This window comes from Fukomys damarensis, unplaced genomic scaffold (genome assembly GCF_012274545.1).
Source record: "Fukomys damarensis isolate Sample0158 unplaced genomic scaffold, DMR_v1.0_HiC HiC_scaffold_16, whole genome shotgun sequence".
NCBI classification, from domain to species: Eukaryota; Metazoa; Chordata; class Mammalia; order Rodentia; family Bathyergidae; genus Fukomys; species Fukomys damarensis.
In genome coordinates, this window is record NW_022900928.1 from 130,515,489 (window position 1) to 130,538,919 (window position 23,431).

At 47.6% G+C, this 23,431-nt stretch overlaps 1 protein-coding gene across 7 annotated transcripts in view; it reads left to right on the plus strand.

Moving 5' to 3' along the window:
* Positions 1 to 23,431, plus strand: part of Dgkd (diacylglycerol kinase delta) — a 91,324-nt gene that overhangs the window by 39,317 nt on the left and 28,576 nt on the right. Inside the window, exon 1 of one of the 7 annotated variants that reach the window (XM_033764707.1) lies at positions 14,240 to 14,399. The exons of the other annotated variants lie outside the window; for them this stretch is intronic. The gene's annotated coding sequence lies outside the window, so the exon portion shown is untranslated. Of the gene's footprint in view, positions 1 to 14,239; positions 14,400 to 23,431 lie in introns of those variants that run through there. 7 annotated transcript variants of the gene reach the window in all.

A 23,431-nucleotide genomic window follows, 5' to 3' on the forward strand; every position in this document is an offset into this window, starting at 1 on the left:
AAAAAAAAAAAAAAAAAAAAAAAAAAAAAATTAAACCCCAGCCTTTTGGGGCTGGGGATTTAGCTCATTGGTTCTGCTGCCTGCCTCACAAGTGCAAGGGCCCAAGTTCGATCCCTGGTATAAAAAAACAAAAAGAACAAAAAGACAAAACATGGGTCAGGGCCAGGATGGAGCTCAGTGCTGCTGCGTCTGCCTGGCAAGTGTAGGGTTCTGAATTCCGTACCCAGTTCAGGAAGAAAAAAAAAGAATACACAGATCAATAATAAGGTCAGCAGGATTGCTATGAATATAGCCCACAAACATTCCCAGTAAGAGGAACTAGTAATAGCTTCCCACAAAGAGGAGAAGGTCCAAGGGACTTCAGAATCCAACACAGAAGTCATATTGCAATTTAGCAGTTACAAGCTGTTCATTAGGTTGACCTGGTGGAGCCTGATAAGAGAAGTCTAGCACATTTGTCATTGGTTCCATTTGTAACAAAATTTTAAAGAAATTAGAGCTTGTATAACAGAGAACAATGCATCATAAGAGATAAGCAATTTGCAAACATTTTAAAACATACAATTTAAAATAAGACACTTTTGAAACAAAAGCCAAAACAAAGGCCAGAATTTGTAAAACAAAAGCCAGAATCTGAAACAAGAACCAGAACTTATGAAACAAAAGTTACAGTCTATGAAGCAAAAAGACCAATGTTAGACACTGTGAAAGAACTGTGAACCTCTGACCAGTAATCTGGTGGAAGACCTCCAAAAGGTACAGCAGGAAGAGATGTAACTCCCAACCTATAAGGTATCCGAAACGCAAATTCACGTTCTCTAAAATTGAAGGAATTCTAGAACAGCTGAGGTTAAGAGTAGAAATATTTATGCTCACTTTGGTAGCACATATACTTAAAGAAAAGAGTAGGAAAAATAATTTTTTTGGAACGGGTATGGGGGATCGAATTTGGGTCCTTGCTCTTGTGAGGCAGGTGGTGGTGCCACTGAGCTTAATTCCCAGTCTGAGGAAAAATTTACTAAGAGAAAGATAGCTTCTGTCTAAGAGACAGTATGGGGACCACAAAGTGGCTTGCCCCTTTATTTATTTTTGAGACAGGGCCACACTTTGTAGCCCAGTCTGGCCTTGAATTTTGGCATGCCTGGCTCAACTTATTTTTAAAGTGCTTAAATATCAGAAAAATAACTGAAAGGAAATTTATATTCCCACAGTAGCTCAGCAGATGCTTTCTTTCCTCTTGTTTCCTTTGGACTTTTTCCTAAGGAAACATGAAATTGTACACATGTCACACATGCATCAGTATGTGTAGGATTTTGTATTGTGCTTTTCTTAGGATCCACCCTGATCGTTCCTGGGTCTTGGTCTCTGTGGTGACGGTGGCCATCATGGCACATGCCTTCCCACTTGGCAGACTGTAGCTGACTGGTTAAGCTTCATTGACTCACTCTCAGCATTAGGCGCTGCACAGGTTTGTCTGTCCAGTTGAAGATTTTACTAGAAAAGTGGCAGAGTTTAAGGGAGGACTCAGGGTGAACGCGGCCTCCTTTTTGAAGGGAACCCTCCTGGTCCAGGATGGCTGCCAGAGCACCACCATGGCTCCTTGTGGGAGAGAGAGAAGAGGGAAGAAAGTATGTGTAGCCCGGCAGCCTGTGCCCAAGAACCTCTGCCACACCCCAGAGTGCTATGTGGATATGACTGCTTTATTAAAATGGGCTTCCATTGTGGTCTGAGTGTTGTATTTTTTTTGCACTTAGATTAAGTCATTTTGAGAAGGGGCCACAGACTTCACTAGACTGCCAAAAGAAAGCCACAACACAGAAAGGATAAGCAACTCTTGCATGAGTTCCCCAAAACACGGCATAGCACTGTGCGGATTTCCTGCCAGCCGGCGCTTGGTCAGGTGCCACCCTGCGTAGCTTTAGGGTGGGGACCTGGCAGGCTTTGCTACTAGTGTGGTCGTGGTGGTTGCCTGAAATGAGCAGACCAGAGTAACCATGAGGTGTGCAGAGAGGAGAGTTCTTAGGTCTGCACGTAAGGCTTCCTTTTCCCAGGTGATACTGTTGAGATGGCATGTGGCACGCAGCTGTTTCATAAGGCCTATTGTGGAGGTGTTCCTGAGAGCAAGAGACTTCATCTTTCTGACATTTAGGGCTTATCCTGATTTATAGGAATTTTAAAGGACTGTGGATGAAGTCAGGTTCATGGATAGTGCTAAAAAGAGCCCCAATAACAAGGCAGAGCTGGACGTGGAGGTGCACGCCTGTAATCTCAGCACTGGGGAGGCTGAGGCAGGAGGAACGCTGGGAGTTCGAAGACAGCCTGGGCTACATAGTGAGTTCATGGCCAGCCCAAGCTATATAGCGAGACCCTGATGGTTCTAAGAAGGGATTTATTAGGTTGGCTTTCCGGATCAGAGTCTGCAAAGTCCCACAGTGGGACCAGGGAAACCAGTGGCTGTTCAGTCCAAGAAGCTGGAAGCCTTGTAACAAGAGGGCCAAGGCTGGAGTCTTGGACTGAGGCTGCAGGCCTGGAAGAGTTGCTGGTACAAGTCTGTAATTGAAAGCTGAAGAATTTGTAGTCTAACGTCCCCGGGCAGTGGCAGAAGCAGCAGCAGCAGAGGTGAGCGTCTGTTCTCATGTGTGCGTGAGCTTCGTCCCACCCTTTGTCCCATCTGAGCCCAGCCTTTTGGATGGGTGCAGGGTGAGTCTCCCCTGCTTCGTGCCCTGACCATATGCCAGGTGTCTCTGGAGACACCACGCACCTAGAATTTTCCCTTACTGTTGCCTAGGCCCCCTCTCTCTCCTGTAAAGTTGACGTTCAAGACTGTCACAAAAGCTAGCCAGCTACAACCAATAAAAACAGGAAAAATAAAATTTAGCAGGAACACCCAGTGTAATCCACCCCAGAACATGCCTCCAATGGCTGGCTGGATGACGGGAGTTGTGAAGTGGACCAAAGCGGCATTTCTAGCTGTATGAAGTTGCGTCTGCCTGACTTTCCCTGTGGAATGAGTGAAAGCTCCCTGGTGGGCCAGCTGGGCGACTGTGTGGCTCTGCAGTTCTCTGCAGTGTCCAGTGGACGTCAGTCTGCGCAGGGAGCAGCGCTGCTCCTTGGTGAGGAACCATGACCTTTATTCGCATTTCAACATGTTTTCCTTCTCTGCTTGTTTGGATCACACATATTTCCTGGGAAAAACCTCTAAGCCAGTCACTTTGGCTTGGAGAGGAAAGTCTCTGGTGGACAGATATCCCGGGACACGAGACTGCCTGTTCTGTGACTGGCAGCCCCAGGCTGGGATTGGGGCTGTGCTTGTGGGTCCCCAGACTCCTCTCAAGTGCAAAGCCTCTTGGCTGTGCCAGGCCGAACCCCCTGCACAATGCCCCATGTGCCAACTGCTCGCATGGGCTTTGACTACCTTCATTGGCTTTGTCCTCCCACCTGCCCATTGGGGCCACCTGGCTTGCCACAGTGGTTGGGCCAGCAGTTTCCATAAGTCCCAGGGCAGGCTGGGTGTGGAGTGGAGGAAGTGCTGTGATAAGCTTGCCTACGACAGTGGCAGGAGCCAGGGAGGGTCCCGCAGAGGCTGTTTCATGTGCAGAGCCTCATGCTGTGACTGTGCCCGCCGGCTTGAGGAGCAGGAAGAGGCAGGCGCTGGCTGCACTGTGTGTTTACCGAGTGTGGGGCTTCGCTGAAGGCAGCCAGGACTGTAGCACAGCTGGTCCCAGAGCCAGGTCCTCCCCTCAAGACCCGAGGGCCACTCTCGTAGTCGTTCAGATGGGCAGAGAGAGGATTCAGCCTCCCCTGGAGCCGGGTGTGTGGATACAAGGGATTGGTGCGGGGTGGGAGCAGGTGATGCCATGTGCTGGGCTCTGTGGTTCAAGTGTGGTGGGGTTGGCACTGGTGGAATGGAATGGCCTTCTCAGCAGGCTGGTGTGTGTGTGTGTGTGTGTGTGTGTGTGTGTGTGTGTGTGTGTTTACTGTTAACACTTGTTATGCTTATCTATATTTACAAATGACAGATAAAACTGTGAACTATTGTGAGACTGTTTTTTAAATTAATTAATTAATTTATTTATTTATTTTGGTACTGGAGATCAAACTCAGGACCTTGCACTTATGAGGCAGGTGTGGTGCCACTGAGCTAAATCCCCAGCCCATGAGATTGTTTTATGAGGGAAGCAGTCTTTAAGAAAAGACCTGGACCAGAAGGTACATGGGTCTGATTCTCATTCTTTACCCAGCATTCTTTGGCAGACATGCCAGCGATGTGACTGAGCCAAGTCCTGTCTGTCTTACATTCTTACCTGAATAGTTTAGAAAAATGGTCTAGTTCCCTAGGGAATTATGTGGGGAGACATCTGCATTCTTGGCTCTTGTCTCAGGAGAACCTGGTATTTCAGAATAGGTGCAGTGTACAGTGACATGAACCCTCGCCCCCCAGCACCTTGCAGATTAGGGCGATGCCTAGGCTGTTCATTCACTGAGTTGTTCCTCCCTCCTGCAACTGAAGATGAGGAATGAGCTTGAAGTGTAGACTCAGAAATGAATTGTGACTCCGTCCCACCGGTTTATAGACAGGAGGTGAGCAGAGGGGCTGTGGGCTCTAGGTCTCTGCGGGACTTGAGGGTTGGCTGTGCAGATAGGCTGTGTACGAGGCCACCCCCCCACACCCAGGGCTGGTCCATCCCAGCTCCACCCCTGCTGGACTTTGTCTCAGGCAAGTTGGCTCCACTTTCTCCAAGGGCCAATTGTTTGCTGGCCTTGAAGATCTGTAGAGGGCGGGTCAGGATAACCAGACATCGTTGGGAAAATAGGAGTGGGGTGGCCCCCACCCTGTCCTTTGATTTCTTCTTCGTCAAGGAAAGTGGGGCTTGAACAAGAACACTAACCTTGGAGACAGGGCGTTGGTGAGTGCCCTGTGCCCGCACTGCCTGAGAGCTGGCCGCTTCCTCTGAGGGAGAAGGGCACAGTCCCTGGTGCCACCTCACCTGCTGCCAGCTCTGCTGTTTCTAGGGAGCGAACTTTATCGGGAAGTATCTCATCGCACCAAGAATAGACTGGGCATCGGCTGTTTCCAAGGCCTACGTGCTGATTTCCCAGCTCAGTGCCAGTTCACACAGCCGGCTGTGGATGCCGTAACACTGCTACTTATTTTTAGCTCCCACTCTGACTTGCATATGTTTCCTGGCTTGGATGATAAACTACATGGTCACGCCAGTCATTCACAGAAAGGTTTGCACTGTTCTTTAATGAATGTTCTGGTGCACTGAAATATGTTGATATTGAAAATATTTTTACAGCTTAATTGAGGCATAAATGAGGTACAATGAATTGCAGTATTCAAAGTTTATAGTTTAGCTGAGTGTGGTGTCATATACCTGTAATCCCAGCACTCTGGGAGACTGAGACAGGAAGATCACAAGTTCCAGACTCAGCCTGGGCAACTTAGTGAATCAGCAATACCCTGCCTCAGAACAACAAGTAAAAAGTAGCTGGAGATGTAGCTCAGTGCCAAGTTCCTGGTTTGATTTTGAAAACTTTTTGAAATCCGTCATTCTCTCTGGCCATCCCCAGGCAAACATGGGTCTGTTTTTTGTCATTGTAGGTAAGTTTGCATTTTTAAAGTATATTATACAATAACAGTATGTACTTTTCTCTCTGGCTTGTTTGATTCAGCGTCATGGTTGTGAAAGTTTTTACATTGGTTGTATCAGTACTTTGTGCCCGTTTTATTACCAAGTAGTCCATTTGTATGGTGTTTTGTTGGTGGACATTTGAGTACTGTAATCTCCAGCTTTGAGCTGTCACACAGCACTGTCTTCAGTGTTTGGACACAAGTCTTTGTGTGGACATGTTTTCATTTCTTCTGAGTAACAGAATTCCTGGGCTATGTAGGAGGTGTATGTTTAGCTTTTTAGGAAACTCCTGACCTTTCCAGAGTGGTCGTACTGTTTCACACTCTCTCTAGCAGTACATCTAGGGTTTCATTTGCTCCCTATCCTCACCAGCACTTGGTGTGGTCAGTCTTTTCAGTACATGTCCTACTAGATGTGCAGTGGTGTCTCACTGGGGATTTAATTTCCTTTCCCTGATGACTTACAGCATCAGCATCTTCATGTGCTTATTGGCCATCTGTGTATCTTCTTTTGTGGAGTGCATACTAGAATCGTGGGTCTGCTTTTACTTTGGACTTTTTCTTGATATATGCTGGATGTAAGTTTTTTGTCTGATATCTGTGTTGTCTGTGTTTTTCCCAGTTTGTAGCTTGACTTTTCTTGAGAGTATCTTTAGAAGGATGAAAGTCTTTTGGTGAAATATAATTTATCAATTTTCCTTTGTGGTTCATTCTTGTGTTGTGACTAAGGAATCTTTATCTGTCTCAGCATGGCAAGGATTTCCTTCTAGAAATTTTGTAGTTTTAGGTTTTACAGTTAGGATTATGGTTGCTGTACTGTTAATTTTTGTGTATGGTGTGAGGTAAGGAGTTGATGTTCAGATTTTTCCATGTGGATGTTCAGTCTTTCCATCTGCATTTTTTTTATATTTAGTTTTATTGGTACATTTTTAGGTATATAATATAATGACAGTAATCATTGGAAATTTGCATCTTTACATAGTCTGTCCTGGTTCTTATTTTTTTCCCCATTCCCCTGCCCTCCCTTTTCAACCCCTTCATCTCCATCTGTATTTATTAAAAAGACATTGCTGGACCCCGAGTTCGCTCCCCAGTACCAAAACAAAACACTGCACTCCCCATTGAATTGCCTTTGTCTCCTTGGTCCAAAAACAACAGACCTTATTGTATTTGTTAGTTTGTTTCCATACTTGGAGTTCTGCTGCGATGATCTGTGTGACTGCTCTTCTCCTAGCCTCACACTTTTTTGATTACTGTAGTCTATAGTAAAATCACATAGAGTAAATCCTCTGTTATTTTTTCTTAAAATTACTTTAGTTATTCTGAGCTCTTAGCATTTTCATATAAAACTTAAAATTAACTTCTCATTTTCTATAAATCAGACCTAGTGCAATCAGGTTTTAATTTTTTTTTTTTTAAGACAAAGTCTCAGTTTGTATTTCATTCAGGCTGGCCTTGAACTTGAGAATCCTCCTGCCTCAGCCTTCCAGGTGCTGAGGTTACAGGCACGTGCCCAGCAGACCTAGTGCAATATTGATTGGGATTGCATTTAATTTATAAATCATTTTTGGAAAAAATTGATACCTTATGTAGTAATTGAGTTTTCTGGGCCACAGATATATTTCTCAATTTATTTAGATCTTTAATTTCTCTCAGCAGTTGGGCTGGGGATTTGGCTCAGTGGTTCCGCCACCTGCCTCAAAAGTTCAAGGACCCAAGTTCGATCTCCGATACCAAAAAAAAACAATTTTTTTTCTCTCCACAGTGCTTTATAGATTTCAGTGTAAATGTTTTAAATTCTTTTGTTAGTTCCATTCTTATGTGGTTTGTTTTTTGTTCCTGTTAACTAATTGGAACTTACTACAATTTTATTTGATTGTTTGCTGTTAATATATAAGAATATGATGGATTTGTGACCTTGAAAAATAGTATTTGTTACTTATAGTAGTAGTTTTATAGACTCTGCAGGCATCTCAATATGCATAGTCAGACCACCAGCAACGAGAAACTCTTGCTTCTTTCTTTTTCATGCCATGTTACAAAGGCAAGAACTACCAGCTTGATGAACAGCAGTAATTCTTTCCATTTTTTTCAGTCTTAACAAGAAACAGTTAAGCTTTTCACCTTAAAGTATGGTGTTAGCTGCAGGCTTTTTTGTACTACCCTTCATTGCTGAGGATATATTTTACTTGTATGCCAAGAACTTTCATTGTGAATGGGTGTTGAATTTTGTCAAGTGATAGTTGGGCATGTTGACGTACATCTGTAACCCAGCACTTGGGAGGCTGAGGCAGGAGGATTGCTGTGAGTTTGAGGCTAGCCTGGGCTACTTAGTTCAGGGCCAGCCTGTACTATGTATGTAATGAGACCCTGTCTCCCAACAAAGAAAGAGCTGTTCTGTATGAAATGATCATATAGTTTTTCTCCTTCATTTTGTTAAAAGGGCAAATTAAATGGGTTGATTTCATATTAAAACCACCCTTGAATTCCTGGGGTAAATGTTGTTTGCTCATGATACATAATCCTTTTATTATTGGATTTGATTAGCTATTATGTTTTTAAGGATTTTAGTGACTATATCCATGAAGGATGTTAACCTTTAGTTTTCTCTCCTGATTCTTTTTTCCTTTTCTTTTTCTTCCACTCTGCATTTTGATTTTTTCCTTTTTACATTCCCATTCATGTTTGTATTTTTAAAATTAGCCCAGGTCTTGAACTTGCAATCCTCCTGCCTCAGCCACCACACCTGGCTCTGTTTTCATTTTTGTTAGGTCATGGTACTAAGGTTAAGCCAGCTTCATGAAACATTTAGAAATGGAGGGTCACCTTTCTGTTTTCTGATAATGTGTAAATTTCCCGGTAAAGTTTATTTTCTTCTTAAATGTTTGCTATGAAACTGTAGATGTGGAATTTTCTTTTGGGAAGTTTTTGATAATTTTTTTTGATATTTTTGATAAATTCAATTAAAAAATAGGTATAGTATTTGCACTTTGTGTACATTGAAGTTCTCTGCATCCTGTTTTCTCAGTCGTGTATTTGTTAGAGGGAGAAAGAAGTGTGAACTTTTCAAGAGAAAGGGTATCCTGGGACCTGCTGATCTCTTTCTGTTCAGGCACCCTGGCTTCGCGTCCAGCACAGAAGAGTCATTCTGTGAACGTGTGCTGTGTTAGTGGGTTGGTTGTTGCTGTGTCTCTCTCCCTTGGTGTCTGGGAGGCACCCACAGGGGCCTGTGTCATAGCTGTGCCACGACAAGAGCAGATGGCCCTGGTTCTCTGTCCCTGGGCCCTCTGAGTCAGGGCTTGCCAACGGGGAAAAATAGTAGGAACCTTTTCCCTTTGTGGTGCTGTACAATGTTACATCCTCTTGGTGAAATGACTTCATTTTCACAGTGGTCTTGAAATACCAGAGGAATGAGAAAGCTTGGAGAGAAGAAAAGGATAGTACACCTCTGAGCGTCCTGCTAACCCGAGGAGGGAGGCTCACTCGTGCAGGCTCTTGACCTTGCGTATCATTACCTGCTTCCTGGGGAATCTGCTCTGAGATGTCCTTTCCTGGGTTGCTGACAAAGGACAGTCCCTGAACCTGAGGAGTCAGTTGGAGTTCAGATTGGGCAGGGTGGCTCTGCGGTGTGCATACTGCGCACAGGTCCCTAGCGTTCGCAGGACTGTGTCTGTGTGACTCAGCACCTGCAGTAGCCACAGGAGTTGGACCTTGGAGTTCAGGGCTCGCTGGTCAGAGCTGGGCACTTGGAAGGACAGCGTATTTTTCCGGGTTCATCCCCTTTCTGGTCTAGAGTCGAATGCCACAGTCTGTGTTTTTGTTTTTGTTTTTTTAAAATTGGTGTATGTTTGCAGTACATGATATTTACATTAGTTTTGAGGAATTGGCACATACAGGACATATAATGCATCTTGATCACGTCTACCCCTCCTGTCTATGTCTTATAGTGCCAAGTGTGTGCGCCTGCACGTGTGCCTCTCCCAGACCTCAAAGGCCAGCAGGCAGGCATTCAAACCCCTGAGGCCAGAGGCCATGGACCACAGTGTGTCCTGGACAACACAGCCTGGCCCATGTCTTCTGGCCCCAGCTCTGCCTGTAGAAGCGTTGTCCTCAGCAAGTCCCCTGTCTGCTCTGGGCATTTATTTCCCTCATGTGAAAGGAGGTTGAATCAGACGGACTTCCAGTAACAGGCGTTTATGCGATATTGTGACCTTGAAGACGAAACTTTGGGATGGTGCTTGCCTTATCACTGTAATTACTATAGCTTGGCTTCAGAATGCTGGAAATTGGAAACCTTCATGTTGTATTATTATTATTTTTTTTGTTTTTGTTTTTTTAGACAGGGTGTCACTATGTAGTTGAAACTGACCTGGCACTCACTATGTAGCCCATGCTGGTCTCAAACTCACAGTGATCCTCCTGCCTCAGCCTCCTGAGTGCTGGGATTACAGGCGTGCGCCACCACGCCCGGCCATGTTGTATTATTTTTATTAGTGCATGTTGGTTATACAGAAGAAAGGGTTTTGTTTTGACAGGTATGTTTTTCTTTTGAGCATTAGCTGTATGTTGGAAGACATTTTCTTAGGAGTAGTTTGTGGGCAGGGGATGTCTATCTTCCATCTCAGTGGGGGACTAGCTAGGAGGGGGCAAGGAGGCCATCTCGCTGGGCTCACTGCTCCCCAGCCCCACTCCCTTAGGGGGTTAAGGGGCCGGAGGACCCCACTTCATTGCCCAGGGGCAGAACTTGAGGGCATCTCATGCAGGTAACAGTCAGGCCTCAGAGGGACACATGGCTGAGTTTTCCCAGACAGATGACTCTCCTACAAAGCACAGTAAAGCTGGAGAACACAGCAGCCCCCAGCTCTGGAGTAGACAGTATTAAGTTTGCATGTGGAATCAGGGTAGGGTGTATGCTGACGTATATATTATGGTAGTATTTTAAAATTCTTTAAGGTTTTTCATTGTGAATTACTTAGTAAATATATTCATCCATACACAGTTTTGAGGGGTCACCCTTCACGGTAACAGGAAGGGCTAAATTCTGTGTTTATGGAGAATGTGCTAATTCCCTGTTGGTCTGTCAGGAATTCATGTAGGAGTGGGAGATCCCTCCTGTGTAGAGTCAGAGGCAGAGAACAAGGACAAGGTACAAATGCCTTCTTTATTTAACATTTCCAAGTCAGATCCTCTTTATACTCTTCCCAGGGTGTGTACAGCCAGTAGATTATTATATAAGGGGTGGTGGCCAGCTTTTTCTGTAAAGAGCCAAATACTGTAGGCTTTGTGGCCTGTGGTATCTCTGTGGCAGCTCCCCAGCTGTTGTGTCATCATGTGCAGTGACTGTGGACAGATGACCGTTTAAGGTGTGGCTGTGTTCCAGTACAACTGTTTGAAGCACAGGTGGCCCAGACTGACACCCAGATTTGATTCGCAGTGTAGTTATTTCAGCCTTTCTGTTACTCGTAAGCGGGCTCACCAATGTTGTGGCCCATTTGAGTTTAGAACTTTCAGTGCTGGTCCATTAAAAGGCGTTTGTTCTTGACACCTGGAGGATAAAGAGGACTTCATGTCTGTGCCTTGGCTTCTTTCCTGTGTGGTGATGAGGGTGTTGACTCTACCAAGGTTTGCTTGGGATATCAGCAGGAAACTGAGGTTCTAGAGGCTCCTTCTGTGCTGTTCTCTGCACGAGGCTCCCCTCTGGCGTCACCTTTGGGTACATGGTGCCCGCTGCAGGAGCTGGGCTGTCGAGGGCTTTCCTGGAAGCTCTGGCCTGGGACATCGGCCCCTGCTGCCTCGTGCTCAGCCAAGGCTGCGTTTCAGCTGGGCCTGGCCAGAGGCCCCCTAGGAAGAGGTGACTGTTTGAGGGATTTATTTTTGTCGGGGAAAAACCTGTAGATAAATTTAGAAATACTCTTTTTTGCTGTAGAAAGTTTGGAAAATACAGAAAACTAGAAGGAAATGAAAAAAACGTTTCCTCAGGGCCACTACCTGAAATGTGGACTTCAAGTTTTCCAGGCTATGTATATTTACTTAAAAAACCAAACCAAACCACAAATGTGAAATATAAATATAACCGTATCTTCCTTTCCCCCAGTTTTTTTTCTGTTGTGGCAAAATACAAGTAACATCAACTTTCATCTTAGCCATTTTAAGAGGACAGTATGAATGCACACTTTGGTAAATTCTCTGTAAACCTTGTTTGGCCTTTTGTTTTCTGTTTGCATCTCTTGCAGCCTGGTAGCTCTTGCATGGTTTACCCAACACAGGAAATGCTGAGCCTAGAGAGCACTTTATGTGTAAGGTGTGGACCGCGCAGACTCAGGTGTTCTTGCATGCAGCTCTGGGGATGCCACTGCTTAGTCGTGCTGACCTCCAGTGGCCAGAAAGGGCAGGTGGGCCTCGGCCCAGGTGCCTTCTTTCTTTTCAATACCGGGGATCGAACTTGGGTCCCTGTGCTTGCAAGGCAGGCAGTGGAACCACTGAGCTAAATCTCTGGCCCCTCCTTTTCTTAATTTATTAATTATAACTGTTGATGCACTTGGGTATATGCAAGTTTACCATCAAATAACCCAGAGAAGAGGGGCTGAGTCTAGTAGCATGTTGGTTGTCAGACTGCAGGCCCAAGAATTCCCTTTCCCCCCAGGTGCCCCCCTCTTTCCCCACTGCCGGGGCCGTGCGCTCTGAGTCCGTGGCACTGGCACCCCTAGGTATTTGAGCTCCTTGTCCCCTCTGGGAGCAAGTCCTCACCTTTCTGCTGCAGTGTGTTCCTCTAACAAGAAGGCCGTTGACCCCCAGGCTGAAAGCTGAGGCCACTAGCTGAGGGACATGAACACTGATAGAGGGGCGCTCGCCCCGATGGGAGACCTTGGCCTGACTTCTCCCTCCTCCCTCTCAGAGGGGCTGCAGCTCTGCCTTGCTGCTCTCTGCATTCGCCCTTCATTTCCATAATTCAGCTGCAGCAACTCCCATCCATCAGGTGCCTTCTTTTAAGCAGTGAAGTTCTGTATTTGGTGTATTTCTGTATGTAGTTTAAAACATTGTACTAGCTTTTAAAAAAAGCACAGTAGGGTTTTGTTGTTTCCTTGGTGTCGATCAAAGAGTTGTGAGGATGTGAGCGGCGGCTGCCCCAGCTCCTCTCTCACCACGAGGCGGCCTCTCACTTGTATTGCGTACTCCTGTGGTACACAGGCTTTGTGGGTACTCAGATACTGTGTTGGAGCACAAACAGCTGTGGTGCACGGACGCTAAGCCGGCTTTTAATTTCCTTTTAATGCAGATAACATGCTTATTGCAAATAATTAAGTATAGATAACCCCAACGAAATTTTGGGAAAGTGTTGTCAGTGGGATTCTAGAGAAAACATGTTGTGTACTGGGATTCTCGGGCGGGGATGAGGGTGGGGAGGTGAGGTTGCCTCAGGAGGTGGCAAGTGGGCTTCGGACATGGCTCAGCCCTTCCATCCCATCCTGCAGTGTCCTGCGGCAGCCCCACAGCAGAGGACTTCTGGGCCCTGCTTGAACCATGCCAACACTGACAAATTCTGACATAAAGTTGTTTAGGTTTCTCCTGTCAGTAAATATACTTAGTTCACAGAAAATGTCCATGGTACCTACTATTTTGTGACGTGCTGTTAAATTGATCATGCGTGGGCCTAAGCGCCCTTCTCATTGCTGTCTGTGGAGTGGACACAGCACACGCAGGCCAGCTGGCCGTGCTGCCTCTCCTGTCGTGTGGTTGGAGGCTGATTTCTGTGTCGCCTTCTGTGTGCTGCTTACTGTCGCAGCCCCTGCTGAACCAAGGTGCCTTCAGGGCAGTTTTCCTTCCCCGCCAGAGGCTCTTGCCATCCCTAACCCAAGGTCTGCGCCACTCTGCAGCCTCCCCTCAGTTGACCCCATTCCGGGACGTAATGCAGTAGCGTCAAAGTGTGGTGTAGATATGTAGTGTTGAATATTTTTCTCATTTTCATTTTTTAGGTAGACATTTCACTTTTTGTTCTTCAAAAATACTTTCTGATCCATTATACAGGATCACATGTGGTTTGACTTCTTGCCAGGCTGATGTTGTTCCATGCATGGGCTTCCTGAGCTCGTGGGGAGAGGGCTGGGCTCGGGGTGCCGTGCGGTGAGGCACCTCTCAGCGGGCTGGGGCCCCTCCTGCCCAGGCTGCCCGAGACCGAGGAAGCAGGTGCAGCTGTGATGCCTGGGATCCTTTTGGGGACAGACGGGGCTGTTGCAAAGCTGTGGCTAGTACAGAGGCCCAGACCTGGCCCAGGGGCTCGCTTGTAGTGTGGTGTCTGTTTCCGTGTCTCAGTGTGCCTGGTGAGGAAGCCCGCTGTCTGCAGCCCAGCTGTCATGAATATGTCTCAGGGGCTTGCATGTAGGAGACCCAAGGGCTAGAGCCGCATCAGAACGCATCGGAACAGCAGGATGTGAGTAACAGGAAGTGACAGAAGTTGCCTAGAGAGCCAAGTCTTTTCTGGGCCACCTTCCTGAGGCGGGAGCTATATTTAGTGGGCACTTCCCAGCCATCCTCCCAGGACACTGCCCTCCGCCTCTCTGTGGTCAGTGGCCGGATTTTGTAGTGCTGTGTTGCTCCGAGTCTCTGGTCTACCCGGGCGCCTCATAGGTTGCTGTCCACTGATGTAAAACTCAGTTGGTTTTTGCGGGGTCATTTTGATCAGAGACACCTGGAGCAGCTGGAAAGTGAGAGGGCAGCAGAAAGGATTTAGAGACCGTAGGAGGCTCCTGGTGCCCGGAGTTAAAAGGTAAGGTTCTGAAATGAAGTAAGTGGGGGAATGGCGGGCACAGCTGCGTCTTGGCTTGTGGCTCAAGAGTGGAAGCCTGGAGTTTTCAGAGTCCAGGTTTGGTGGGTGACTTCACCTGCATGCCACAGAATGCCCACAGGTAGGAAAGGCCTCTCTGGTGATTTCTGGTGTTTAGTCCCCGTCCCAGGGAGGATTTCCCTGCAGTCCCCAAGTACTAGAGCCCAGAATCACCTGCCCTGCTTTGTCTTGATCCGCGTCCGGGTGGGGTTTTGTCCAGTGGCCTCTGTCCGCCCTCTCATTCACCCAACATGCATGTCCATGTGCTGAGGTCCCTGGGGCGGACGTTCCTTGGGTGTGATGTTCGGTGTTGGTGGCTGTCCTCTGACTCACAGATGGGGCATGTTTGGTCCCTTTAGGTCCCCTTGATCCTTCCTCTGGAGAGGTCCTTCCCTCCTCTTTTTCCCTCCCTGTCGGGCTTCAGCTGGGTTTCCACGCTCAGGATTTGAGAGGCCATCCCAGAAATGGGTGCCTGCTGTGGAACGCGTGACAGTGATGGTATCAAGCAGGAGGGGTGGCACAAGGCCAGGCCTCAGGGTCCCCCCCACCCCCGCTCTACTTCATTTCATCACCAGTCTGTCCACTGGCGTGGTTGCAGGCTGTCCTGTTGCCTTCTGTACAGGTGACTGTAAATGTGAGGTATAGTTACATTGTGTGTCTCTGCTTTAGGCTTAGATATTTTATGCTGAATATTTAAGGCATTTAGAAAGTCACACAGAAGAACAGCCATGTGCTTGAGAAATAAACATGGATACTCTGGAAGCCTTTGGTGTTTTCCTATCCCAGTCCTCTCTGGCCTGTCCTCCCTGTGCCACTGGCATTTGAGATTTGGTGTTGGTTGTTTGTGGCATGTTTGTGCTTTCTCTGGTTGTGTGTATAGGTGTTGACAATAGCCAGTACTGACTAGCCTTTCTAAAGATTATGAATGAGTGGTCTCATATTGGATACTTGCTGTAGCCTTGTGTTTCTGATACTTAGCTCTGTGAATTCATCTACCTTTCAGTGAGTGGTTCAGGATTTGAAATGACTGCTTGCTGCTTCCTGCAGTTAATCTGGAGAGGGGGATTTCTTGGGTGCGAACCTTGGACCTGTTTACAAGTGCAGCCTGGTGAGGACCATGGGCCAGTTCCAGGTTCCCTAGCACTCTGGGTAATGCTCCAGAGTACGAGGGGGCCTGCTCTTGGCATGCCTGATTTCCCTTCGTGACCAGGACTGCTGGGCGTGTTCTTGCCTTCTTGGCAAGTCTTCCTCTTGCCTGTGCTTCTAGGGGTAGAATCTCCAGGTGTGTACTTCTTCTGCTTGCCCAGACCCTGTCAGATTGCTATCCTAACAGGACCTGCAGTCATGTGCGGCTCTGCGAAGTGCAGTGCCAGGTGATCCTGCTGTGGGATGGCACCCTCACTGGTGGTGTGGGCCCGCTTTGGCACTGCCTTCTGTGCAACCTGCTGTGGAGCTGAACACTGGGCAGCTTTAGCACAGCGAAAACAAGGAGAGGGTAGATAAAAACACAAGGTGAAAGACCTTTTGGCTTCGCTGTAATCTTACGGGACACCATTGTATGCGTGGTCTGTTGTTGACAGAAGCGTCCTTCCGCAGTGTGTGTGTTTAACCACCGCCAGCAGTGGTGACATATTAGCAGTATTGTTTCTCCAGCATCTTTAACTTTTTAAACTTAGAACTGATAGCAAGATGAAGACCTAATGTGAGGTGAGCCGTAGGACGTGGGTGTGATTTTCATAGACCCTTGACTTTAGTGTGTCTGAAGTAGAACCACTGATCCCCACCTCCCAAGCCTGCTCGCCCAGTGTCCTGTGCCAGATGGCAGGGGGCCCATGTGGGCTCAGCTCTGTCTCTTCTCATCCTGGTGCAAGCTGTCCCGGGTCCATCGGGACACATCAGAGTCCCACCTGTCCCTGCCTGCATCACACAGTGGGTCGCTCAGGACCTCTGAAGAAGTGGTCTGACCTCCACCCCACTGGGTCTGCTTTCAGGAAAGCAACTAGAATGATGCTTTTTAGGCCCAAGTCAGATGCCAGAGCTCTTACAGATCCCATGCAGCCCTGTGAGTCCCCAGCCACTGTATGACTTTGGGCTAGCTGCTGGCCTTCTCCCCATCCCCTAGTCTTCACTCGTGAGCGCCCTGGAAACCACCACTCTCTGCTTGTTCTGCACACTTCTTCCCGTTGCATTGACTGCAGCTGTCCTCTGTTCTGTGAGTCACTCTGGGGACTGGGGTGATCTTGTCTTCCTGTGGCTCTGATCACTCCCTTGTGCTGGCATTGCAGTAGGTGGCTCTAGGCTGTTTGCAGCCTGGAAGAGTACTGGTGTGTGAACCCTGGGACCTGGGTTCTGACTTCCGCCTTCTGCCTTCTATTCACTGAGACCCCCTGGTTATATCTCTTCTGGTTCTCAAGAAGTTTGTTTAGAAACAAACTGGCCATTTCTGGTGCTGTGCCTTGTGCAGGCTGAGTCCCCAGGCCACGTGTCACATCCTGACGGAGGAGCTGGCATCTCAAAGGGTGGTGGTGCCATCATGCCCTGACTGAGACATGTGTGTGGGACATTCCTGTGTGCCCAGGCCCTGCCCCTGCCCCCGGGATGTGTGCTCAAGGTGTGTGCATGAACTGTGTTCTTGGCGAGTCAGGTTCCCCTGCACTGCTGTCTGCAGAGACGGGGTTTTATGAGATACTCCTGTCCTTAAGGTATGTGTCTTGTGGCCTTGCTCCCCAGTGTTCCCTGTTGGACTTTAAATATTGTTGATGCTGATTACTTCTAACTGAACTTTTCGTTTTGAGCTCCTTTGTGTGTGCTCCCCAGTGGCGGGCCCTTGCACAGATGTAGTACAGCATTGTGCCTGGGGTGCCAACTTGCTGCTGCTGTCCACAGGGTCCCCCCGAGTGCCCTCTGCTGCTCAGGTGTTTCCCTCTGTGACTCCTTGGCCCCCCAGCTGCTCTCCATGTCTGTGACTTCGACATTTCAGAAATATCCTGGCAGTGGAATCCCTTTGGGGTTGGCTTTTCCCCTCTGCGCAGTCTCCATGCTGGGGTGTGGGTGTGCCACAGTGCCCTGTTAGTCACGTAAGCCTGGAAGGGCATCTGAGTTGTTTGTTGTGGTTATGAATAAAGCTGCTGTAAACACCACAGACAGGTGTCTGTGTGACTGGAATGAATGCTGGAGTGTGTGATTGCTGGGGCCCATGGTAGAGACCTGCTCTGCAGAGCAGAGGGTCATACCCTCTCACATTCCATCCTACACAGTCCTTTTCTCCACCTGTTCCCAAGTACTTGGTGTTGCTGTTTTTACTGAGCTGACCTCACAGGTGTGCAGTGATGTCCCCTGGTGACTTCAGTGTGCATTTCCCTCGTGACCTGTGAGGTGGAGCATCTGCCAAGTGCTCACTTGCACTGATATTTCCTCTGACCTTGTGGGGAGGGGGTCTGTGCTGGGTGACCAGCATAACAGCCCTCCCCTTGGTCTTGTCTGGGTGCATCCAGTAGTTGGGCAGGCAGCAGGTGCTGGGTGCCTCAAGGGAGCTGGCTGGGGTAGAGTGGTTCCTCTGCTCTCTGTGACCAGCTCTCGTTTTGATCTCTTGGGAAATGTGGGCAGAGAGAGCAGCAGGACAGCTGGTCTGATGATTTAGTGGGGTGCCCATGTCACGCCGTTGATCCTCAAGCAGGAGTGTCTGCCAAAGGAGAGCTCCTGGGAGTGCCAATTTGCTCCCTGCCTGCTGCCTACCACTCGGTTACTTTGTACTTTTCAGTCTCAGCAGATGAGAGGCAGCTATGGGGAGAGGTAGAAGCCCAGCCTGCATCACTTGTAGGTGTCCCAGCTCTGCGCCTTGATCATGTGCAACTTCCGGCAGCCTAGCTGGCAAGTCCAGCTCCGTCCTGAAAGCCACTTCACCTAGGGCGTGGAGAAAGTATGTTGGGGGAGATTGGGATACACCCTGCAGGTCGCCCAAGTGTTAGCTGCAGTAGTCATTGGGCACCTCCATGCGACTGTCTCTTCCATCAGCCAAAGTATATGTAAGCAGAGCTCACCTTTTCCTACAGTCTGTTTCCAGTACATCTCCTTTTCACCATAATTTCTCAAAGATCACTGCCTGTGGGTTAATAACCTTCTGCCAGGACCTTGACTGGTAATTTCATCTGGCTTTGGTATCTTGCTTCTTTTGGTACTGGGGGTCGAACCCAGGGCCTTTGTATTGAGCTATATTCCCAGCCCTTTTTAATTTTTAAAATTTTAAGATGGACTCTTGCCAAGTTGCACAGATTGGCCTCTAACTTGTGATCCTCCAGCCTCAGCCTCCCAAGCCATTGGGATTATAGACATGTGCCTGGTGCCTGGCTTGGCTTGGGTGTCTCAAGCTGATTCAGAGTAACAAGGTATTTCACCTTATCTCTTGGAAGATCATGTACTTGTATGTAAGGATGAGAGCAAAAATTCTCACTCACGTGTGGTTCATTGCCATTGCTGTGTGATCTTCCATTATATTAACACTCCAACTGTGTCTGATCGTCTCCTCTCCACTGCAGGGCATCTGGGCTGTGTATGGTGTAGGCTTGCTCTGGCAATGATTGTGCATGCAGTTTTGAATTCCTGTTTGGGGTCTGGGTGGAGCTGCCGAGTCCCGGGGTCCAAGTGCCACAGTTTGCTAACATAGCTGCATCAAACTGCACCCTCACTAGTGCTGGGCACAGTCACTTCAGGGCATCTGCTAGGGAGGGTGGCGTCTCTGTGGCTTTCTTTTCCACGGCCCTGGAGACTCATGAAGCTGAGCACTTGGTCAGTGCTGTACTGGCCGGTGGTGAAGTAATTGTCCTTTTGTTGGCTTTTCTTTTAGTTGGTCTGCCTTTTCTCTTTGTGACTTTTAGGGTTCTTTTCCTTTTGGGAGTGCTTTCTCTGTGTGAAGCACACCCATGTCCATTGCCCTCTCTGGTCTGCTGACTGAGGTCAGGTGAGCTGGCCTCCCCAGTGTGGGTCCCCACACAACCACCCGCTTCCTGCTCCGTGTGTGGCTCAGCCTGGCCTTGGCCCGTGCGTTCTGTCCTGAGTCCTGGCCTGGGCCGCGCTGATTGACCCATTGGGTTCGCTTCACTCCTGCTTTGGATTATATTCATCTTTTGGGCTGCTGGAGTTCTGTGAGCCATTTCTTGCCTTGCACCTTTGCTTATCATCAGGCACGTCCTGGTCTGTAGGATCTTGTTCTGGAGCCTGGGTGTTGGGGATAGTTCTGACCCTTTTGCACCATTCTTTGGTTGCTGATAGTGATGGTTTTGGCTATAATCCAAACAGAGGAACACTGATAGGTTCCTTAGGGCGGCTCCCCTGCATCTGACCCTCTTCATGGCCCCGGTGGGCTTCATGACCACCAGGAAGCTGAAGCCTGGGGGCTCATCCAGCTCCTGCTTCCTCCCTTGGGTCCTTCCTGCCCACACAGCCCCACATCAGGGATTCATTTAGAATCCCCATCTCAGAATCAGCTCCGGCAGAGACCACCCTCACTCTGCCGGTGTTGGTTTGACGGAAGCAGCAGGGGAGGAAAAGACTTCTGCCTGAGAGGAGTCCTGTTGGTTGTGCCGCCCCTCCTGGCTCTTGTTGGGGCTGTGAGGGCTGTCTGGGAGCTCACCAGGAAGGGTGGAGATATGAGTAAGCCCAGGGGGAGCATGACAAGTGTGTGCATGGGACCGGCAGGCAGGCAGGGCCCACCCAGGGTCGGGTAGCTACAAACTATGAGTTCTGTCTCAGAAGCGGCCAGCCTGGTTGGAGAGAAGTGGGTGCTTTGTAAGACCACACACACCCAAACTTGTAGCCACATTAGAATGCTGCAGCGGCCCCAGGATCCATCCAGATGGGGAATGGAGGCGCAGGACTGAGGAGCTGCAGCAAGGGAGGGCTGCGCACACAGGGGCCTGCACACGTTGGAGCCCATCGTCCTCCCTGTACCCTCCCTCCCCAGGTGGCTTTTCTAGAAGAGGACAGGGAGTCTGTCCTCCTTTCAGTCCGTCAGTGGCTGTCTGGCCCTCAGATCTGTGCCTGTCTGTGTCTTCACCACAGAACAGACACAGAGAAGAGGTTGAGGAACAAGGCCTGAACCGGGACTGCTGGCCGTCTGTCCATCCTCAGCATTCACTGCCTGTGAACCTCGCACAGGCTGCAGTCACCTGCCACTTGTCATGTGTGCTGTTTGGACACAACAGCCTTGTCTGATCTGCCCGGCACCGGGACAGTGGGGCCTCCACCCACAGACTGAGTTTGGGAACAAGGTGGTACTTCTTGGGGAGGCTGCTCTAGGAGGGGTAGATGAGACATTAGCCTTAAGGAACCAGGGGACATAAACATCCCATTGTTCTCTGCATCCTGTTGTGTAACTCCTACATAATCACCGAGTTTCACAAAGTGAAATTTGTTTTCTTTCTATTCTGAGGTTTGCCCTCCCCGCCCTGTACAGAGAATTGAACTCAGGACCTTGGGCTTGTCAGGCAAGCACAATGCCACTGAGCTACATCCCCAGCCCTTTTCTTTCTATTCTGTATTTATTGTGCTGATAAAAGTGCTCCAAGTCAAGCATGCCCCAGAGTAGTACATCACGGCACAGAGGACAGAGGGATGCACGGGACCTCGGCTCTGCTCAGGCCCTCGGTTCCCAGCTGTCTTTGGCCTACCAGTCCTGTTCCCAGACCCTGCCTGGTGTCCTTGTGGCCAGCTTGATGTCTGAGGCTGTCATGTGTCTGTCTGTCCCTCTCCAGTGCGTCCTGTGTGGGTGAACCCTGCCTGTCCTGTTCTTTGAGCCCTGGGTCAAGAGCAGATGCCGGCGAGTGCTGATGGCACCATGGGAGCGGTGGGTGGAATGGAGCCTGCTGTGGAGCCTGTGCCTGGCTTTCCTCCAGCCCTGGGAGGCTGCACTCCTCAGCCTTCTGCTGTGCACACCTGGCTCCTGCACTGTCTGTCCAGTCTGGCCCCTGGTTTCTTTGTGTGAGAACTCCCATATGAAAGAAGAAGCAAATTGTGCACTGGAGACCCCGCTGTACCACCCCGCCCCATGGCATTAATCTCTGGAGAGAAACCGGCAGCTAGGAACTGCCACACATGGTCTGCACCTGGAAGATGACCAGCTAGCGATGGAAATCTAGTGTTCTAATGGGGCCTTCTTTTTTTTTTTTCTTTTTATTGAGTTTATTCGTACAATCTAGGTATATAATACAGTTACATTCATCATTGGGATTATGTAACTTTACATAATAGGTCTTGATTCTCATTTTTCCCCTTGTCCCTGCCCTCCCTTCACCCCCTCCTCCCCTCCCCATTTACAAACACTTTATTTCCATTTTTTCAGTTTCTCATATTTTTTTCCTCTCCCTTATTACCTTTCCCCCACCCTTCCCACTTTCCCTACACCTTTAGCCCTTTACTTCCTATTTCACATTATTAATATCTCATTAGGATCCTGTGTACTATTATAGTTTTTCACAACAGAGAAACTATTTGGTATTTCAGTTAAAGGAATCTCTGTATGAACATAAAAAATAGGGAATCCTAAAATAAAACTAAAAAGGAGAGTAAAAGAGAAAAGGCAATGATGTAACATTAAAATAATCCTTAATTCTGGAGATGAAAATGGTCCCTGAACATATTTAAATTGCTTCTTGCTCTTATAGTCTTATCTTATTCTTTTTTTTTCATTATTTAGAGAATATTAGTTTCTGTAATCAAACCCACGTAGATATGACCTTACATATTTAGTACGGTGTTACCCCTGTATACATGGAAAAAAAAATTAACATTTCTAGACCAATATGGTTGTCCATTTCTGTACAATGCCAACTCAACACAGTAAATTGGGATGACTTTTTCCAAAATTGGCAGCACCGTTAAGGTTTCCCAAAATTCAATTTATATATATATGTATATATATTTATATTTATATAAAAAGATTAATAATAGCAGTATGTTATGCATCGATAGCAGCAACAGCTTTTCCAGGTTCTGCAGTCATCTGAACAAAATTATAGACATTCAGCACATTCCATTAAAAAAAAACCCAAATAAAACAAAACAAACAAACAAACAAAAAAACCAAAGTAAAGAATAATATCCAGAAAACAGCAAAGTTTTGTTGCTGTTGTGGTACCTGGCACCATTTTTTTTTATTAGCATTGTAATCATCATCTGGAAAGAGAACATTCTAGAGTAATATCATTAAATGTAGCTTTGATAAAGCACGGTCATACTTATCATACGTATCATAAAGCAGGTGAAAGATATTTTGCATTCGTAGAGGTATGATACAGTACTGTCCTACATCAATAATACTAGAATCAGTTTTGGTTTGAAATTTACTTTGTCTGCCAGTAAGATTGTTGCCCCTGTTTTTTTCTGGGTTCCTGTCACATGGAGAATTGTTTTCTATCTTTTCACTTTCAGTCTCTGGACTTCTTTTCGCACTAGGTGTGTTTCTTGTATACAACATGTTGTTGGATTTTGCTTCTTATTCCATTTTGCCAGTCTATTTCTCTTGATTGGTGAGTTGAGACATTGAAGGTTATAAGTGACATTGCTGGTTATAAGTGATATGTACTGACTTATTATTGACATGTTATTGGCCTTTTGTTGACTCTTTTTACTTTTTCACCTTCTTTTAATTTCTTGCCTTGCCTATTTGATTTGCTCTGTTGGGCCTCATGGCGTTGTTGCCTTCATTGTCTTTTTCTAGGATCTTGTTTAGAATTGCTTGTAGTGCTGGTTTGGTATTCATGTAGTTTCTCAGGTGTTCTTTGTCGTGGAAGTGTCTTATTTCCCCCTCCATTTTGAAAGAGAGCTTTGCTGGATACATCAGTCTAGGTTGGAGGTTGTTCTCTTTTAGTACTTGAAATATCTCATTCCAGGCTCTCCTTGCCCCAAGGGTTTGTGTTGAAAAGTCTGCTGTGATTCTGATGGGCTTTCCTTTGTATGTGATTTGTTTCTTTTCTCTTACT